This window comes from Medicago truncatula, chromosome 3, assembly GCF_003473485.1.
Source record: "Medicago truncatula cultivar Jemalong A17 chromosome 3, MtrunA17r5.0-ANR, whole genome shotgun sequence".
NCBI classification, from domain to species: Eukaryota; Viridiplantae; Streptophyta; class Magnoliopsida; order Fabales; family Fabaceae; genus Medicago; species Medicago truncatula.
Window position 1 is genome coordinate 16,639,148 of NC_053044.1, and position 7,213 is coordinate 16,646,360.

The following is a 7,213-nucleotide window of genomic DNA, read 5'->3' on the forward strand; positions in this document are numbered from 1 at the left end:
TGAGATGCGGTCATCAGTCTACATACATAATAGTCTCGACGCTTTATTATTATCATTTATTCATATTAAAGCTTTGACTACGGATACATTTAAGAATAGCGTTCTATAAGATAATGTAATCTCATGATTAAGTCACACTTAATATATTATTACACGAACTATCTATTCTAAGGACTTTATTAACATTATCTAAATATAATAAAGAGCGCCATATATTATTCAATAATAAAAGTCATGATACATAAGATAGGTTTAACATAAACTATTGGCCTCTAGGACTTACATCAACAATAATACCAAACATTTCCGACAAACAAATGATCTTATACCTCTAGGATTTCTAGACACCACACACACACCAAAGCAACACATTCCAACAACCTTCCCCTTCTAGCCAAGTCACCACGAGTAGGAAGCCTCTCTTTAATAATAGTTGTCAAGATAAAATTTGAATCTTTTGTGGTGCAAAACTTGCCCAAACTCCTCTCAATCTTCTCCTTATTGTCGCATTCAAATTTGTGTTTAATATTCATATATTCTTATATGCAACGTTAATGATCTAGTCATTTGTCGAATTAACAATTGATCGAAATAAAAATAAAAATTATTATCTTTTTCAATAAGCAACAATTGAGCGAAAATTAATATTGCTGTAATTTTTTTACATGAAAAATGAATATTTGTGTTGGGAGTAACAATGGGTTAAATGTCCAGGACAACTAAGAGACTTAAATATCACATCTCCACTTAAAACCTCAAGGCATCAAATATATGCGCCCCTCCCTTATATATCAAACATTTCCTCCATATATAAGACATAATCACTCACACTTTGTAATATGAAAAACAGTAGAATAGTAAAACTGAATTCTCATTACTAGAATTATTGTTACAGAAGGTATATATACAAATATTGAAGTAACAGGATAAGGTAATGTAAGTGTATTCTAGAGAATAACTAACTACTTCAAGTTACAGCTATGCTAGAATACTATGTAATATCTGTTGTGTACTCTTCATTATGCAATAGCCCCCCACAAGATGGAGGTTGGTAAATTTTTATCAATCCCATCTTGGATAAAAGAATGTTGAATGGTTTAGGAAGCAAAGCTTTAGTAAAAAAATCAGCTACTTGATCTTGAGAGGAAACTGGGAGCAATTTGAGGATGCCTGCTTGTACCTTTTCTCTGACTATATGGCAATCAATTTCCAAATGTTTGGTGCGTTCATGAAAGACCGGATTAGCAGCTATATGGAGGGCACTTTGATTATCACAGTAAAGAACAGGTAGTTTAGGACAAGAAATGTGGATGTCCTGAAGCAGGTATAGAATCCATTGGAGTTCACATGTGGCAGATGCTAAAGCCCTATACTCAGCTTCAGATGAAGACCTAGATACAGTGATTTGTTTCTTCGTTCTCCATGAAATAAGAGAATTGCCTAAGAAAAAGCACTGGCCAGAAATAGATCTTCTGGTGTCAAGACAACCTGCCCAATCTGCATCAGAAAACCCTTGTAAATTGATAAAAGAATTTCTGGGAAAAAACAAGCCTCTGCTTGGACACCCTGTGAGGTACCTAAGAACCCTTAAAGTAGCTGTATGATGTGCTTGTGTAGGTTGAGATAAAAACTGGCTAAGTTGTTGTGTTATGAAAGTGATATCAGGCCTAGTGGTATTGAGGTAAAGTAACCTGCCTACTAGTCTTCTATAGGATGGTATGTCAGCATATGAAGGACTAGAATCTTGATGAAGCTTAATAGAAGAATCAAAGGGAGTAGAAACAGGTTTGGAATCTATAGTGCCTGATTCTGCAAGTAAATCAAGGCAGTATTTTCTCTGACATAAAGAAATTCCAAGCTTGGAGTGAGCAACTTCAATACCAAGAAAATATTTAAGCTGGCCTAAGTCTTTGATTTTAAATGAAGCATCCAAAACAAACTTGATGTGAGTAAACTCAGTAAGGGAATCACCAGCTATTATAATATCATCCACATATACTACAAGAATAGTGAATGAAGAAGATGTCTTCTTGACAAAGAGTGAATAATCAGAAGAAGCCTGAATATAGTGATGATGAGAAAGCACAGATGTTAATTTTTCATACCACTTCCTACTAGCTTGTTTCAAGCCATAAAGAGATTTTTGGAGCTTGCAAACTTGATTGGTTTTATTAGATTTGATGCCAGGAGGGAGGAGCATATAAACATCTTCTTGTAAATCTCCATGAAGAAAAGCATTGCTTACATCAAGTTGATGTAAATGCCAATTTTGTATAGAAGAGAGAGCAATGACAAGCCTGATTGTAGTAAGTTTTGAAGGTGAAAAACACAAGAAGGGGGGGGTTGAATTGTGTTTTCTTTTTCTCTTAATTAATACTTCTTCTGATAAAACTTCAGAAGCAGTTTGATTGCTTCTGATGAAATGATCAGAGTCAGATTGCAGCGGAAAAGAACAGAGCAGAGAAAAGAAAGACAAACACACAAGCAGTTATCCTGGTTCCTTCCACAACACGGAAGTAGTCCAGTCCCCCTTGCACTTCCAAGGAGATTTCACTATAATCACAAAGATTACAACTGCTCAATACTTTCTAAGTATGAGACTTCACAAAACTATGCTCAAGCACACACGCAAGAGTCTTCCAATGCTCAAGCACTAAGCAAGAGACTTCTAATGCTCAAGCACGCAGGCGAGAGACTTCTAATCAAACAAAAATACAGAGAATTGAGTTTGAAATTGAACACTTGATATACAATCAGTGGTGTTCACAATACAATACAGAAAAGACTCTAGACTTTGAATTTCTAAGATGTATCAAATCAGTGCAGAAATTCAGTGTGCTTTGTAGAATCAAATTGACAGAGTTTTGGCGCTTTTGAACTTATGTATCTCTCTCTTAAATCTTCAAGTCTTCATTCCTTTATATAGAGGTGTGAAAGAGACGTTGAGATAATCAGCACGTCTAAAGAGGCGTTTGAAATCCTTTGATTATCCACCAGTGATCCTTTGCCTGATTTGGGTGTAGTCCTTTGAAGAATAAACTTCAAATTCATTCCCATCTTGAGTGTACAAATTCTGCAGGCATGGCTGTTGTTTTGTCTTGTAGCGTAGACAGAAAACAGAGTAGTGGAGGTAGTGGTTGTACACTTGTACTTTGTCAACTCTATTAACGAGAGACAAGAGTTCAGTGCTATCCATATATCCGTTGATACCTCCCTTTCAATTCTTCGTTCTTCTTTGATAAGACTGAATTGAGAATCAGCTACTTTGAATCTTCAGTTTGATTAAAGGATCAAATGTAGCTTCTGGTGAAGATATTGCTTCTGATGAAAACTTTTGCTTCTGATGACTTTCTGCTTCTGATGACGTCATCTCTTCAGGAGCAGTTTAGCTTCAGGAGCAGTTTTCTTCAGATGCTCAGAATTTCTTTTTCTTTCCATTGTTCTTCCAAGACCTATTGAAATAACTTGAGTAGCCTTTGGTCCTGTACACTTGAACAATTATTAGTAATAACCAATTGACAATTTTTAGTACCTTGTTATCATCAAAACTCAATAAGGTTCATTTTGAAACACATTTTGTTCCAACAATCTCCCCCTTTTTGATGATGACAAACAATAGTATTTAAAATGTTCAATTGTTGTTGATCTAATTAATAAGTTGACTACTGGGACAGAGGTTTGTAAGCTCCCCCTGAGTCTAATAGATCTTTAAGGTGAGGTTTGTAAGCTCCCCCTAAGTTCTATTCTTATTAATTAAATTTCAATAAAATACTTATAAAATCAAATCAGAAGTATTTAAAAGAAATTTAGAAGAGGTTATAGTAGGACTCAGTGCCTTAACAAATACTATACATTTACTCCCCCTTTTGTCATCAACAAAAAGAATAGAAACAAAAGAAAGAGTATCAGAGCAAGCAGCATTAAACAGTAAATATCATCAGAGTTAAAGCTTGTAAAACATATTGAAGGTGAAAAAGCACAAGATCCAGAAACAATGATAATATATATAAAGAAGATTAAGATACAAGGACACAGCTACGAAGAACAAAAGTAAAAAACAAGCTAGAGTTGGGTGTGCAACTAAGGTTGGGCTTGCTTATACAACTGTTCTAAGAGATACTTGATCTGATCATCCTTCTTCTGAAGTAGCTCATCCTTTTCCCTCATTCTTCGTTTATATCCAGCCTGAATTCTAGCAGCCCTAGTGATGTACTCTTCTTCTGGATAGAAAGGAGTGATGTCCAGCAGAGGCACAAAATTCAGCTCTTTCTCCTTAGCTGCTTCATGCATATCATCCAAAAGCTTCTTCAGCATAGCAGAGTGAGATGACACACATTTAGTTCTAAGCTGATCCAGCAGCTCATCAAAGCTCTTCTGTAGATCCATCCACTGATCATAATAGTGAATAGGAGGTGCAGGAACTGTTCTGCGAAGAATCAGTGCCTGAATCTCATCACTAAGTCTGATCAGTTGTTCCTCTATATACTCAGACTCCAGGATATGGTCAGGGATGGGTGAAGGTTCAGTTTGAGTTGTATTTGATGTGGAAGGTTGGTCAGAGGTTAAGTCTATTATAGTGGGTGAATCTGGTTGTTGTTGTTGTTCTGTTGTTTGGTCAGAAGTTGTTTGGTCAGGAGCAACTTGTTCAGAAGCAGTTTGCTCCTGAACAGTTTGCTCAGGGATGGTTTGGGTTTCTGTTTGGGTTTCTGTTTGGGTTTCTGTTTGGGTTTCTGTTTGGGTTTCCGTTTGGGTTTCTGTTTGGGTTTCCAAGACAGTCTTCTCAGAAACTGTCTTAGAGGCCTTAGTGGGTGTTGGTTGCATTTCATCACCTAGATGTTTTTCTAAGTTGTGAAGGGTTGAGGATTCTTGGTGTTGGGGGGTTTCTGAAGTAGTTGCATCTGAAGCTACTTCAGAGGCTTTTTGTGGAGATTGGTTATTTGGTGAGTTTGTTTGGGTAGGTTCAGGTTGTTGTATACTAACAGGTTCTGGAGTATCTGGATATAGTGGATGAGTAGTAGGCAAATTGAATTTCTCACAAAGTTTTATCCTATTTTTTGAAAATTCTATTTGAGTACTCTCATAGTCAAGTGTTCCATACTCTGTTAGTTTGGTAGGTTTGGTTTTTAGAAGCTTGTTTATATGTTGGCTAAGGGGTTGGTCATCTGATTCTGTGGATGATGAAGAGGGTGAAGAGGGTAGAGATAGAGACTGAGTATTAGTTGGAGCTTTAGATGGATTACCTGAGGACTGAGCTTCTGGATGAATTGCTTCTGGAGCTGTTGAAACTGGATCTGATGAAGTTGCTCCTGAAGCTTGCTTATTCTTCAAGGCTTGAGAAAGCAGAGTTGCTCCATACTGAACTGTTTCTAACTCAGACGCTAAAGCAGCAATGTCAGGAGTAGGCACATACCCTGCAGCCTTGAGACGCTCATCCCTTTCTTTCTCAAACACTTCCTTCAACCTTTTCTTTTCTGCTATCTTGGATGCAGAAACCTCTCTAGCGTACTGCCTCATTTCTTCAGTCATTTCAAAACTGGGCATGACTATGGGCTCAGAAGTTGCAGTCCTTTTTGCCTTCTTGGGGCTTGAGTCTTCATCCCAGTTCTCTTCCAGTTCTTTCAACATTTCTTCCCTTCTTCCTTCAGCTGTCTTCAGATTTCTTGTTAAATTAGACCTCTTCCTTTGGATGGTCTGAAGAGCAGCTTCTCTTTTATTTTTGGGACTTGAAGGCTTTTCAGAAGCAGCTTGATCAGAAGCAGCTTGTTCAGAACCAGCTTGTTCAGAAGCAGGCTGTTCTGCTGTTTCTTGAGTACTCCTTGTCCTTTTTCTGATAAGAGGGACATCATCCAAATCCTCCACTTCCTCAAGAATGGTGGACATAGCAGATTTTTCCTTCTTAGCTTTCTTATGCTTCTGAGCACCCACCTCAGTAGCATCTTCAGCAAGGTATTCTTCCTTGGTGATCTGCTTCTTTTTAGATTTTCTGCCTTTGGCCACAGGCAGATCACCACCATACATTTCTTCTGGGATATCTTTCAGGCTGATTTTCTTGTTGTAGCTCTTGTAGTAGTCCAAGATGTAGGCCCTCTGCACATCCAGGGGATCTTTCTTGCAGATAGGGATGTGATGAGTGACTAGATCAGATATGACATCAGATTCATGCATATCTGTATCTAGTTTCTTGCAAGTTGAAATCAGCCTCATCTTGACTAGAGTTGCCCCATTGATTATTTTTCCTGTGACTGCTCCCAGCTTCTGATTATCATAAATACCCACGTCTTTCACGGCACTTAGGAGTCCTCCTTCTTGAAAGATTATGGAGAGCAGCCTTCCATAGGGAACAAACTTCCTGTTCTCCATCTGGCTCTTCTTGAGTTCCTTGATCATGTATTTAAACATATACTTGGGAACATTCATTGTTGTTTCCTGAGAGATGGTGTGATGCAGAAAGACTTTGTGACCAAGTGAAGGTTGATCATTTCCTCCACCTTTGGGAAAAATGTTTTCATTTTGGATCTTCAGCAGCATTTTCTTTTCCATGCTTAAGGTGCTGTAAGGCTTAGCATCCTTTGATCCGTAGATAGTGTTGTTTACTATCTCCTTCCATGGGCTTGTTCTGGGGTTAGGAATCTCTTCTCCATCGTATGTCCCAGAAGCATCCCTTCTCATGGCTTGAGCAATCACATGCTCATTGATTGTTACAGGAATCCCCATGACGTTTGATCTAATCTCAGTCCCAGTGAAGGCGAGTAGACCCATTTCTTCTCTGGTTTTTCCCTCCAAAGTAGGATCAACCAGAATCATCTGAGCTTCTTCCTGTTTAGCAGCAACTTTGTCAAACACTGAAGCTCTTACCCAGAATTGTCTGACAAGCACTTCATAAGTAGGACCGTTGAGAAGACTGAAGTAACTCATCAGCTTCTGCTTTTTGTAGAATCTTACCAAGTCGCATCCATGATGAGTTAGAGAAGTGAAATCCACTGGATTTTCCGCTTGAATGATTAGATCCCATTCCTCAATCGACATAGTTCTTCCTTTGATTTCATAAGCAGGAGTATCTATATCCATATTCGATGAAGAACCACCGGCAGAACTTGAAGATGCCATTGATTTTAAGTAGAATTAGGGTTCTAAGGTGTTTTGAGAGGTTGAGAGAATGTGCTTACTTACACAGAGGGTTGAGAAGAAATTAGAAAGTGTTTGTTGTGAAGTG